Below are 15,115 nucleotides of genomic sequence, written 5' to 3'. Positions count from 1 at the left end.
GGAACCAATCCCGGGCAGGGCGCCAACCCACCGCAGAATTGTAATGTTTTACTTTCCATAATTTCTTTATATTAAGCTCTTTTATGTTAGTACTATTTCTGATCAATGCTTGTTCTCCATAAATGTGTTGACATCTTTGCCTTCTTACCTTCTTCTTCAACAATAATAATCAGTACTTATTTCAGGTTTGTAGTATTCATGCATTTCTATACTTTGCCAGCTAAGAAAGGGAGCAGTATAGTATTTGCTTGAAGTATTTCATGGGCAAGCTACCATGTTACAAGCTTTTATAGCAAAAATGACCAAAAGTTAGCGCTTGTGATACATCATTTCTTATTGATAAATTGCTTAATTTAATCTTTTCTGGTAAACATTTAAAATCAATTTAATAGGAAATTTTACAGCTACTAATTTACGTCACTTGATATTTTGGAAAAGTTTCTGAACCTTATGTTCTGACTATGTTGTGGCAGACGACCAGGGCCTTACCTGGCCGGGACACCCCGACAATGGAAGAACTAGGGGTGAGAGCTTTTTCAGGACACTATCTCCCCCAAAATGCTAGAGGGTAGGCCCCTGGCTTGCAGAGGGGTCACGGGTTTGGAGCATTGAAGATCAAGCATGCTGGGGCCCATGGCTACCGCCAGGGGTGCCTGAACATTTGCCAAGCCCTGTTTGGCAGCACTTCCACCACACCAGGCGGATCATTTACAATAATCCTCTGACATTTTGTGTGCCCAAAACAAGGTTCAGCCTTCTGTTTAATGGGATGAGACGGACTGCATATATTGTGAGTGATGCAGGTCCAGGAGATAACAATGAAAAGCAGAACTGTATTCAGTCAGGCAAGAATAAAAATTTGGAAATCAAAAAATATAACGAGCTACCAAAGTACTGTGGCAAACCACATAATTAAAGTCAAATTAAAAAAATAAGTTGAAATCAAAACTGACCTAGCACTTGGCCTACTTAGGAAACTGAAATTAACTAATGCTTGAGATTGTTGTTTATTTTGATCCAACTGAAGGATAATCTTAACTCATGCCATGGTTATATTTATATTCCAGTGTTACAGATGCAATGACAGTGATCAAATCATTCCCAAATTAATTAAAAAAAAATAAAACATTTTTAAATTATTGTGTATTCTCACAGTTAAACCACCCCATGGAATTCTGCACATTGAAGGAATGGATCGATGAATCTTAACTTGCCCACCCAGAGTCATTGTAATAAGGGAAAGGAGGAAAGATTTAACTTGGTTAAATAATTATCAGTTTTTCCTTCAGCAATGGCAGTAACTAATTAAATAATTCAGCAAAAATCCTGCTTTATTTACCTTACATTTCTCTGTTATAGGAGGTGGGTCTCCAGCCTTTAGACTTAAATAAAGTAATTGAAGCCCACCCATTTTAAGAAACAGAATAATACAATTTATTTATAAACACAAGGATTACAGAAATATGACAATTGCAAATTGTATATTGTCACAGATGGCTGGGGTCCTTGCCCGGCCGGGACACCTCTTCACTGAGAGGACTGAGGGAGCAAGCGTGGGCAGAACAGTACCTCCCCAGGAATGCTAGATGACAGCCCCCATGGGTTGCAGTGGTGCCTTGGACTCCCGCAGGGCTTCATGGGAGATAGAGTTATCTACAGCCCTGTTGGGATCCATCAGTGTTGCCAGGGGGCTCTGCTGCTGCTCCTGAGCTTGTGTGGACGTTTCTTCCGCCACACCCGGAAGTAGGGCAATGAGCACCTGGAGCACTTTCGGGTGACTCATATAAAAGGAGCTAGCAGACACCACTCGGGGAGCCAGAGTTGGGAGGAGGGAGATGAAGCTTGCCGAGGAGAAGAGAAGATGAAAAGGAATAGAGAAAGTATTGTGTTTGGTGTTTAGACTGTGTTGTGGGCTCATGGGAATGGGGAAGACATTCTCCACGAGTGAAGAAAAACAAAAATATTTGTGATTTTATTAGTGTGCCTCCTGCGTCTGTCTGTGTCAGGTTAAGTTCTGGTATAGCACCATCTGCTGTCACAATATATAGATATACAAGACAGGACATAGACATAGACAAACATATAACATATAGATGCTGGCTGTTTTAAATAGATAGATGGACGGACGGATGGACAGACAGACTGACTTTATTTGTCCCCAAGGGAAATTTGTCATTTTACAGAAGCTCTTTAAATAAATACATACAAACATACATAAATAGGTAGATAAATACGTAAACAAATAAATATACACAAACACTTTGGTCTGAACACACATTGGAATTACTACAAAGCAAGAAAATATCAAAAGAAAGAAAAGTTCTCACTTGGCTGTCACAGTCACAGTGAGATATTATGCAGATATGATGCTGTTGATATAAAGGAGCCCCAGTAGTACAGTGTCCATTTTAGGACATCCTCCTCCCTCCGAAAAAACTCCATCCTTCCTACTACCTTCGACAAAATATTCCTCCTCCCTGTGAGGAATCCCCAGTCACCCCTCCTCCCTCTTCCCTCCTCTCTCCTCCCTCCTCCGTCCGCTCTCAGTTCTCCGATGTCCGTTTTCCGCCATCCACCCTCCTATCTCCGTCATCCGCCTTCAGCTCTCCATCAAACCCCACACTCCCCCCCGCCCCCTCATCGACATTTTCGTTAATGAAGTGACGTAATACTTCAGCTCCACCTTCTTCACAAGTTCATTAACCAAATTATTTGTCAATTATATTTCACAGTAAGAATTTACAGCACGACTCAAACGTGGGAACGAAAGTAAATGACGTTAATTGTTGAGTGTCTTTTAATATTGTTTAAGCATACATATTAACACGTGTGCAATTAAACGTGTGCATTTACGGTGTGATTTTTCAGGCTTAAAAGCTCGCCTTTTATTAAAAAGGTAAATGCAAACTTTTTTCATTCTGAAGGGCACAAACCACGCAAAAATGTCGGTACACCAGATAAATAAGCGCAACATATTATCAGTTGTATTGTATGCTTACAATACATATAGAAATGTGTTAATCGTTAACTAATAGTATGGGATGGTGTTTTTCAATTCAGCTACAGATGCAGATGGAAACCAGAACTGCTTTGAAAAATACGAACGCCTTAGGACCAATCTGGAATAAGGTAGCACAGCGCCTTGATTTAAACGATTCCATGTCTTGGTGGGTTTGTGTTGCTTGTTGTCAATATCTTTACACCTGTTTTTTAGGCTTATTGACTGAAAGGGGCTTTCGTGAAAAAAGTTAGGGCTTTGCTACAGGATACACTCTCCACAAGTTAAGGAAGTTAAAAATAAAGGTATATATTTCTGTTTTATTTAAACCTTTTAAGTTTGTATGCGGGCGGCATGGTTAATGAACTTGTGAAGAAGGTGGAGCTGAAGTATTACGTCACTTCATTAACGAAAATGTCGATGAGGGGGCGGTGGGAGTGTGGGGTTTGATGGAGAGCTGAAGGCGGATGACGGAGATAGGAGGGTGGATGGCGGAAAACGGACAGCGGAGAACTGAGAGCGGATGGAGGAGGGAGGAGAGAGGAGGGAGGAGAGAGGAGGGAGGAGGGAGGAGGGGTGACTGGGGATTCCTCGCAGGGAGGAGGAATATTTTGTCGAAGGTAGTAGGAAGGATGGAGTTTTTTACAAGGGAGGAGGATGTCCTAAAATGGACACTGTACAGTAGCATGTCTTGATACACTCCTGCTAAATCATTTTTTGGCTGAAAATACTCTGACTTAGTGTGTCACTGGGAGAATGTGCAGCATTGTTCATAATGACACTCAGCTTACTTGCTATTTAGACTTCTAATTTATCTTGGCACAGATAATTAGTTTTATGATACAGTGATGTCTGATATTGTATGGAGTTCTTGCTCTGGGTTCAAGTAAGTGATTCTTCTTCCATTGGAGTTCACTCTTTCTCTTTATTGCATGATACTTTGTTGTGTTTGGTAATGCTGCTTTCTCAGCTCGTCTTCTGCTGTTAAGCCCTTTGGTGTGTCATCTGCATCTTCTTAGGGAAAAGCATTAGTCATTCTGGCTTAAGAGTTTAGATGCTGAAGTTCCCTTCTTGAAGTAATGGCTACATCTCATCCTACTACAGGCATGCAGCTTTAGCTTGGCAGACTGGATGTTATCTTTATGGTCCACAAAGAGAAAAAATATTATCAGTTTCAGAACCACAAAGAGAAATTGGTTTTCGATATTGGTTTTTGATGAATGTGCTCAGGAGGAACCCTGAGCAAAGGGCCAATATATAATCCCATTAAAGTTTCTACAGAGTTTACTTAAGAGAACCAGCCACCTGACAGAGCCAGAGAGAATCTTCAGGTTGGTGCAACAAGTTTTAAGAGAATGTACAGCTTTCTCCTGATTGGATTAAAGTCACTTCCAGTTATAAAATCAATGTCTCCTCATAGGCAAGTTCTTCTGTCCGTCCAGTTCCTTTGTCATTAATTGATTTACAGGTCTTTGTTCTGGCTTGAGCCCATTCTGCGCTTCAAGAAGTCTGTAGCAGAAGTCTGCAAAGAGGTCCTTCAACATCTGATTTACACTTTTGTTATCAGATGAAGTACTGACAGATTCCTAGTACAAGCTGTAGTTCAGTCACTTAGTTTGGAATGCAAGTGGGGATTTATTTTGTGTATCTGCATGTCTGTTAAATCTGATGCTTTAATAGGCCAGGTGTGCCAATAAAGCATAGCAGAATGGTCAGTGCCCAGTTTGTCCTAAAATATGGATGTAGTATAGTGAAAACCCAAATATCAATTGACGATTGTTACAAAGACTCAGTATTTTTGTTAATTTTTTGCAAGTTCTTGGTTGATGTTAGAAAAGTTTTTATTTTATTTTTGTTGTTTTTGAACATTTCTATTATTATTCTGTAGCTTGAACCAAGGTTATTATAGTTTTGCCTTTTTATATTAGTTTTTATTTCTATATTTTTTCTGACCTTACTTGGAACTTTTAATTTAACTATAAGTTTAATTATAGTTTTCCTTCATCGTGTATTTTTAGTTTTAATTTAGTTTTTATTTCACAAAGACATTTCTGGTTTTTTTTTTATATCTATTAGTTTCAGTTTTAGTTTTAGTAATTATGGCATAGAGCTCCTATGGAGTTTAGTTTTGTGTCACAGTCAGATAGAACTGTACACCTAACGGATTTGGATATGAGTTTAATGTTTAGTGGAGCATGGTTTTCGATCTGGTTTTGTTTTTGTCTGATTAAAACAAGCATCATCAAAACCAGATACTGAATATGAACAATTTTATACAATTTTATAATTTTTAAAATATTTTCTATGTCATTTGTGCTGAACAAATCTGCACTGACCAATTGTACCTGTACCTGGAGTACAAAAGAAACAGCAACATGTGGGGACTGGCAAGATCGGGGAAAAAAACCAAGCGGTGTTATGCGAATTAATATGAATAATGTTGCATCCCTGCCACAATGTTTTCCGAAATGTACTATACAGGTCATAAAATGAATAATTCCAAATATCATATATACCTATGTCTCTGTATTTTTTTTCTTTTTGACATCATAAACCATAAGGTGCATATTAATTCAGTGTGAGCAGGAACACTCAATAAAACTGAGTAAAAAAAAATCAAGTGACAGTGAGAACAAAGAAGGCAGATTCACCAGCGTTTGTGTGTCAGCTTTTATCTCTCCAGATCAGAGAATGTCCAGTTCCATTGCCTCAAAACACCACTCACATCTACAGTTACTCCCAGTTTGAAATAAAAACTAACAGCGTCAGGTCCCTAGGGCGGTAGTATGTATCGTGATCATGATGGAGAGAATAAAAGTGAAAAAAAGATAACTTTCACAAGTCCTATAAATTTACACCGTCTTTTACAGACGCAAATCAAATGTATGTGTGTACTGTAAAATATTAACAATAAGAGCACCTCACTACTGAAAACGGCAAATACAGGAGGTAGACGGGATCAAACCGGGGACTCTTGATTACAAATCAGCAAATCTTACTGCTACGCCACGGAAGCTGTTGTATTGTCCTTGAACCTTTTGTGAAAGTGTTTATTTGATCTTTGGACTTCAGGCTTCACACATTATATAGTTTATTCCTACATTTTGTCATTTACCACTAAAATATGACAAACATTTCTGTTTTAGCAATGTGTTTACACAGATTATTATAGAAACGGAACACACATGAAATGCATGTTTTCCAAATAATGATCTATTATTTCTACTCTAAAACTCCAGCAGTTCACTCCCAGATAATCAAACAAGGCATGAGCTGGGAGAACTTTGTGCCCGGTCTGTGGCGGTGGGGGATGGAATAGCAGGCTGCTTGCTGCTTGTCTTAATCGGCACATTTACAGGACAAAAGACACTGAGGGAGAGGTGCGAACGGATTTAAGGTGGGCTGGATCTACGAGTTTTTTCGTGGGCTCTGGTAATTCTAGTGTTAAAGAACCATCAACAACAAATCAAATCAAATTAAGAATATATTGAACAATTATTATAAAAGTTAAGTTCAATAAATCAGACTCTGCAGCTGCATGAATAAAAAAAAATCGAGTATGTATTCAGGTAAAGTACCACTTCCGGATGATGGATTTGGCACAAAAGTTAATACAGATCTACAATTTTGGTATAACAACCACATGCTAAATTTCATCCATCTATCTTGTTGCATTTTTGAGTTATGTTTACACACACAGAGACACACACACACACAGACATAATTCCAAAAATTGTATTTTTGGACTCCGGGAGGTCTAAAACGTTAAGATTCATCAAAATCTCGAAGTTGAATTTTATTCATGAGTAGTATACTGAGAAAGTAAAAATGATTTCTCCTGTGCGAAGTGTCAGGTGAATTACTGTCAACAAAATGCAGATACCTGAGAAATAAACTGAAACGTTACTTGCTTCTGATTTTTCTGTCCATACAATAAAGGTTTTATTGACCAGCACATTACGATTTCAGGCGTCTGAATTACAACAAGCACAAAGAAAGGCGGCACGCAAATCGCTTTCTATTTCACACATTTTACATGCCCATATTCAGCTTGCTCTGTCACTGCAAATGCTGTGTGACCACCCGCCCTCAGTCACCAACCGCCGTTCACTGGATGAATATATGCAGGTGGCTCCTCTCAAGCAACCATTTAAACTTCCAGTCAACGACTGACATAGAAGAGCACAAAAGTAGCATGCTTCATTCTGCTAGTCAACACAATGATGATTTGAGTGCCACTTTTTTGTCTTGGTTTTATTTATGTTTTGTGTACAATCTACAGCATTTAGCCCTAAATGAATAAAAAAAAACACATTCTCTTACCATGGGCTGTAGGAAACATCTGCAGCCATGGAATATAAAAAAGATTATTATGCAATCATTCAAAGTTAATTTCAATTTTAAATGTGCTGTTAATAATAACTTTGTGTAGGTTAAGGAACCTAGAACCAAGATTACATCATCATATTATAGACCTAATACATTTCTACAGACAAAGAATGGTGAAAGTTATTAATTAGGTTTACTCATTCAAACAAAACATAGATTGTGATCTTTGGGAATGAAGTGCCACATTTACAGCAGACTCTTCATATGCAGAGGTATGGCAGTATGAAGAACTGAGAGCATCTCAAATTAAATTTGCCACTTTATTTAGTAATTCTTTGAAAGTTTTCTTGCATTAATATCCACCACAGATGCAAAGAGTCACAAGTTGTGCCCAAATGTGCTGCACTTGGGTCCAGTCTACTGACAATTCACCTTTCAGCTTTGATGGGTGAAAATGACAGTTTTCTTCTTAAAACATATTATATGTTGTATGCAGTTTAACTAATATGAATGAATGAATAAGTATATAAAGAAAACAATAAGCAATAAAAACATATGGGGAGACTCAAAAATTCACAAAATCAGTCAATGGCACTGGAGTAAGGTTTAGTTATCACTAGGTATTGAAGTCCTACAGTCTCGTTAATCAGTCTGCCAAGTGGCATAGTGCTGAGTTCATCAAGTTTATATTTTGGGAATTTATTAATTTTTCACTTGTGCACATGACTTGGGTGATTTTTTTTTTCTCCAACCCACAATAATTATTATGCTTTTTGATATTGACAGACTTCTTAAAGAGTTTGTTTCCTGTAGACTTCTTTTTGTTCCTAACATTAAAACTGAGACTGAAGGGTGGAACATTTGATACCGTGGAAGAAATTCAGGAAAAACGTATTAGGCTGTAGACATGGTCTCAAAGGATGAAAACAGGAAGTGTTCCCAGGAATGGACAAAAATGTATTTTGAAGGTGACAAAAAAGGCAATTGTTGTAAATTTTATAATAAAGGATTTGTTTTAACAATTTCAGGTAGTGGTGCACGGTACACCACTAGAAATTTCTGAATATCATTTTTAGCTCATAAGGACTGGGCATTCTGTTATTTTCTGACACAATGTGGTATATGCCATGTATAATTGTAGCAGTGGATAAAGAAGGCAAAGACAATGGATAAGGCTGTCTCATATTCACATGACAAGTAAAATAACTGATAAATAAAAAATAAACAAAAAAATATATAAAATATGATTAAAAAATATATTTTATATAAAAATATATAAAATAAAAAATATTTAAAATAAATACATTTAATTTTAAATAAGTGAATCAGTTCAGCGATTTAATTTATATAAACATTTGTGTATTCAAGGAAATTTTGTATTTGGTTTTGGTACACTGTATTAATCAATGCATGTTATAATAATCATGGACAGCACAATCAGATGTCAGTATGACACAACATTCCGTTTTTTTGTTTTTGGTTTTTTTTTGGTCAGAATTTAAACTAACAATTTTTCAAGAGGTCAGTTCAAACATATGTGTGATTATGTCACCATCAAAGCACTTTTTTCAGAGAAACTAGAAATAATTCAGTTATGAGAAATAGGTTATGAAAAATTAGGAAACAAAGTACTAAATACCAATGACATTTATTTAGATGTTGTCATGACAATGTAATTTAATGGATGCAGTCTATGGAGGTGGCAGCGGTGCCACCAACAAACAAGGTATTATTAAAAATGTATAAATGAAACAGTATGCTTTAGAATATTTTTATGTGGCAAGTCAATACATACCATGATTATGAAGAATTAACTTTTGAGTTGAAAATTTGTCCTTTAAGTGCATAAATAGGCTCCCAGTGTCATCTGCTGGTGAAAGCAGCACAGGTATATTGAAGGAACATAAAGGAGCTTGCATCTCTAAAGCTGCCAGAAAGGCACAATGAACCACACTAAAAATGATCAAATAACTGGTACTGTATATTGGGCACCCTACCCCAAAATATTTCTCTATCTTGACAACATTTTCCTCATTCTTAGTAATGCACCCTCAGATCATAATTTGTTTAGATCATATGAAGCTGTTTTGGGCTACACAATTATTTGGTCCCAAGCTGCAATCCTGTTTTATAATGCTACTACTAACAATCTAATCTACTTCGGTCTATAGCAATAAGAAAGACATTTGGATACCTTGGTAGTGGTATTTGTAATCATATTCCAGATATTATTATCTCTAACTATTGCTGTGTCTTTAAGGATGCTAAAGAATCCCTCACCTCTTAATGTTATCTCCCTCTCGTGGTTGGTTAGCCATTAGAAAAATGAATATTGTTTCCTACATTAATTTTGTCTGTTCTATGCACCCTCTTTCTTCCTGAATCAAATATTGTTCTGAAATTAGATCCCTCCATTCTCATTTTCTTTGAAACTGTAGTAGTCCTAGCATTAAGCACTCAGGCAGGCAGAGTGTGTTTCTGTTAGACCTAGAGCTTTACTACTGGGCTTATACCTTCCACCCAATCTGGAATGGAATCTTTCTGCTAATGGACAATCACATTTCCCAACAAATTTAATTTGGTTTTCCCTCACACTCCTTCTGGTCTCATTTTAATTCTTTGAACAAGAATATTCATCTCTCCAAATTTGTATGTTGATTAGCACATTCAAAAAAAAACTTTCTCTGTACTCTGTATCCTTGACAGTAAGACTGGGGGATACAACGAATATACTGGGATGTAGTAAATGATGCACATCGTGCATATTGAGTACAAATTATTACATAATTTTTTTAGCACTTCATAACAAAGCAGGCTGTTTTTTTTGGGCCAGCCCCATAGCGATGTACACCCGAAAGGCTGGTTTGACGGCCCAAGCATATCTGTTACGCTATGCTACTATTACATATTTTTAAAAGGCCATTACACCTCTCTGCTGTCATAGTCCGGTTCCCTTTGCTATATTAGACTATGCAGAAATATACCACTGCCTAAACTCTACTCCGTTAGGCCCCCGACCAAGGCCAATTACCTGCAATTTCTCTGTCCTGGGTATAACGTTAATCTGCATCCAAGCAGGTCCTCCAACTTGCAGGGAAAATTTCGGGGTTGGTGGCAGGATTGGCACTGGCATGTATATGTATAGATATAGATATATATGTATATACTGTATGTGTGTATATACAGTACTGTGCAAAAGTTTTTGGCAGGTGTGAAAAAATGTTGTAAACAAAGAATGCTGTCAGAAATATAAATAATGATTGTTTATTGTTATCAATTTACAAAATGCAAAGTGAGTGAACAAAAGAAAAATCTAAATCAAATCAATATTTGGTGTTACTACCTTTTGCCTTCAAACCAGCATCAATTCTTATAGGTACACTTGCACAAAGTCAGGGACTTTGTAGGATTATAGTCAGGTGTCTGATCAACCAATTCTACCAAACAGGTGCTAATGATCATCAATGTCACACGTAGGTTGAAACACAGTCATGAACTGAAACAGAAACAGCTGTGTAGGAGGCTTCAAACTGGGTGAGGAACAGCCAGACTCTGTTACCAAGGTGAGGTTGTGGAAGACAGTTTCATGTCATGGCAAGATTGAGCACAGCAACAAGACACAAGGTAGTTCTACTGCATCAGCTAGGTCTCTCCCAGATAAAGATTTCAAAGCAGACTGGGGTTTCAAGATGTGCTGTTCAAGCTCTTTTGAAGAAGCACAAAGAAACGGGCAACGTTGAGGATCATAGACGCAGTGGTCGGCCAAGGAAACTTAGTGCAGCAGATGAAAGACACATCAAGCTTATTACCCTTCGAAACCAGAAGATGTCCAGCAGTGCCATCAGCTCAGAACTGGCAGAAACCTGTGGGACCCAGGTACACCCATCTACTGTCCGGAGAAGTCTGGCCAGAAGTGGTCTTCATGGAAGAGTTGCAGCCAAAAAGCCATACCTCCGACGTGGAAACAAGGCCAAGCGACTCAAGTATGCACGAAAACATAGGAACTGGGGTGCAGAAAAATGGCAGCAGGTGCTCTGGACTGATGAGTCAAAATTTGAAATATTTGGCTGTAGCAGAAGGCAGTTTGTTTCTCGAAGGGCTGAAGAGCAGTACAATAATGAGTGTCTGCAGGCAACAGTGAAGCATGGTGGAGGTTCCTTGAACGTTTGGGGCTGCATTTCTGCAAATGGAGTTGGAGATTTGGTCAGGATTAATGGTGTGCTCAATGCTGAGTAATACAGGAAGATACTTATCCATCATGCAATACCATCAGGGAGGCGTATGATTGGCCCCAAATTTATTCTACAGCAGGACAACGACCCCAAACATACAGCCAAAGTCATTAAGAACTATCTTCAGCGTAAAGAAGAACAAGAAGTCCTGGAAGTGATGGTATGGTCCCCACAGAGCCCTGATCTCAACATCATCGAGTGTGTCTGGGATTACATGAAGAGACAGAAGGATGTGAGGAAGCCAACATCCACAGAAGATCTGTGGTTAGTTCTCCAAGATGTTTGGAACAACCTACCAGCCGAGTTCCTTCAAAAACTGTATGCAAGTGTACCTAGAAGAATTGATGCTGTTTTGAAAGCAAAGGGTGGTCATACCAAATATTGATTTCATTTAGATTTCTCTTTTGTTCATTCACTACATTTTGTTGATTGAAAATAAATGATTAACACTTCCATTTCTGAAAGCATTCTTTGTTAAAATTTTTCACACCTGTCTAAAACTTTTGCACAGTACTGTGTGTATATATATATATATATATATATATATATATATATATATATACAGTGCATCCGGAAAGTATTCACAGCGCATCACTTTTTTCACATTTTGTTATGTTACAGCCTTATTCCAAAATGAATTAAATTCATTTGTTTCCTCAGAATTCTACACACAACAACCCATAATGACAATGTGAAAAAAGTTTACTTGAGATTTTTGCAAATTTATTAAAAATAAAAAAACTGAGAAAGCACATGTACATAAGTATTCATGGCCTTTGCCATTAAGCTCAAAATTGAGCTCAGGTGCATCCTGTTTCCCCTGATCATCCTTGAGATGTTTCTGCAGCTTCATTGGAGTCCACCTGTGGTAAATTCAGTTGGTTGGACATGCTTTGGAAAGGCACACACCTGTCTATATAAGGTCCCACAGTTGACAGTTCATGTCAGAGCACAAACCAAGCATGAAGTCAAAGGAATTGTCTGTAGACCTCCGAGACAGGATTGTCTCGAGGCACAAATCTGGGGAAGGTTACCGAAAAATTTCTGCTGCTTTGAAGGTCCCAATGAGCACAGTGGCCTCCATCATCCGTAAGTGGAAGAAGTTCGAAACCACCATGACTCTACCTAGAGCTGGCCGGCCATCTAAACTGAGCGATCGGGGGAGAAGGGCCTTAGTCTGGGAGGTGACCAAGAACCCGATGGTCACTCTGTCAGAGCTCCAGAGGTCCTCAGTGGAGAGAGGAGAACCTTCCAGAAGGACAACCATCTCTGCAGCAATCCACCAATCAGGCCTGTATGGTAGAGTGGCCAGACGGAAGCCACTCCTTAGTAAAAGGCACATGGCAGCCCACCTGGAGTTTGCCAAAAGGCACCTGAAGGACTCTCAGACCATGAGAATGAAAATTCTGAACTCTTTGGTGTGAATGCCAGGCGTCACGTTTGGAGGAAATCAGGCACCACTCATCACCAGGCCAATACTATCCCTACTGTGAAGCATGGTGGTGGCAGCATCATGCTGTAGGGATGTTTTTCAGCCGCAGGAACTGGGAGACCAGTCAGGATAAAGGGAAAGATGACTGCAGCAATGTACAGAGACATCCTGGATGAAAACCTGCTCCAGAGCGCTCTTGACCTCAGACTGGGGTGACGGTTCATCTTTCAGCAGGACAACGACCCTAAGCACACAGCCAAGATATCAAAGGAGTGGCTTCAGGACAACTCTGTGAATATCCTTGAGTGGCCCAGCCAGAGCCCAGACTTGAATCCGATTGAACATCTCTGGAGAGATCTTAAAATGACTGTGCACCGACGCTTCCCATCCAACCTAATGGAGCTTGAGAGGTGCTGCAAAGAGGAATGGGCGAAACTGGCCAAGGATAGGTGTGCCAAGCTTGTGGCATCATATTCAAAAAGACTTGAGGCTGTAATTGCTGCCAAAGGTGCATCGACAAAGTATTGAGCAAAGGCTGCAAGTAGACTTTTTTCACGTTGTCATTATGGGGTGTTGTGTGTAGAATTCTGAGGTAAAAAATGAATTTAATCCATGACATAACAAAATGTGGAAAAAGTGAAGCGCTGTGAATACTTTCCGGATGCACTGTATATATGAGTGTGTGTGTGTGTGTGTGTATATATATATATATATATATATATATATATATATATATATATATATATATATATATATAATATATTGTGGAAGCCAGCCTGGACACAGACAGGCGGACACATTCAAGTCACCCACAACACGTTTATTATACATTATTTACAACAACAAGTGCACCACAAACCCCTAAAGTCCCCAAAGTCCAGGCCAACAGTCCAATGCCTCACTCTTCAGGCCGCCTCCTTTCCTCTCCTCCCAAGCTCCGTCCTTCTCCACTCCCGACTCAAGCCAATGAACTGAAGGAGGCGGCCCCTTTTATAATCATCCGGATGTGCTCCAGGTGCCTCCTGACAATCTTCCACCAGCACTCCCCACCCACTTCCAGGTGTGGCGGAAGTCCTGAGGTACAGGGCTCCAAAGGCATTGGGGCACCCCCTGGCAGGGACCACGGGCCCCTACAGGGTTGAGCTTCAAAGCTCTGTACCCGTGGTCCCCCTAGGTACCAGGGCGGTCGCCCCAACGTGGTCTGGGAAAGGCGTAAGCCCTCTTCCGGTCCTCCGGGGCATCCTGGCCGGGTTGCCCCCCCAGCCACCTGCGCCAATATATATATATATATATATATATATATATATATATATATATATATATATATTTTGTGGTAGCCAGCCTCGACACAGACAGACAGACATCGTTCTCAGTCCACCACACACAGTTTATTTACAGTAGTATTTACAGAAAGTGTCCCACACACAATCCAGTGCCCCTGCACCACACACCCTCAGTCCAGGCCTCTTAAACTCCCGTCCTCTCTTCACCGCCTCCACTCCTCTCCTCCGAGCTTTGTCCTCTTCCACCCAACTCCAACTGATGAATGGAGGGAGGCGGCCCCTTTTATGTCCACCCAGACGTGCTCCAGTTGCCTCCTGAGAAGCTTCCTGCTGCACTTTCTGGTGTGGCAGAAGTGCTGCATGAGCACCCGGAAGCACTCTGGGTGTCCCTGGTATTTCTTCTGCCAGCACCTCCAGGTGTAGCAGAAGTGCTGACATTCAGGGCTTCACCTGGCGGTGGCACCCATACAAACCAGGGTGGCTGCCCTCTCGTGGGCCAGAGAAGGCGTAGTCCCTCTCCCGGTCCTTCTAGGCATCCTGGCTGGGCACAGCCCCCAGCCACCTGCCACAATATATAAATATATATATATAGCATTTATAATCACTCATATTTCCTCAATGCATGTAATAAAAAGACTACACTAATTTGATAACCATTTGTGCTTCAGTTATTTGAATTACCTAAAAAAGTGTATAAATTCACCTTCACACCTTGTGTGAAGTGCAATTTTTTCACACAACTAGGAATATAAAGTTCACCACCAGCATCAATTTGTGGGGAAGGGAGAACACCTGAGATGGCACATTGTGGATGGACTGAGCTGAGTCTAAAGGAAACAGC

At 39.6% G+C, this 15,115-nt stretch overlaps 1 protein-coding gene across 2 annotated transcripts in view; it reads left to right on the top strand.

The window, feature by feature from the left end:
• LOC114651555 (uncharacterized) overlaps positions 1-15,115 on the top strand; it is an 89,557-nt gene that overhangs the window by 23,650 nt on the left and 50,792 nt on the right. The gene's annotated exons all lie outside the window — the stretch shown is intronic.

Source organism: Erpetoichthys calabaricus, chromosome 5 (genome assembly GCF_900747795.2).
Source record: "Erpetoichthys calabaricus chromosome 5, fErpCal1.3, whole genome shotgun sequence".
NCBI lineage: Eukaryota > Metazoa > Chordata > Cladistia > Polypteriformes > Polypteridae > Erpetoichthys > Erpetoichthys calabaricus.
Note: the sequence above shows the minus strand (reverse complement) of the source record. Positions and strands in the feature narration are given on the sequence as shown.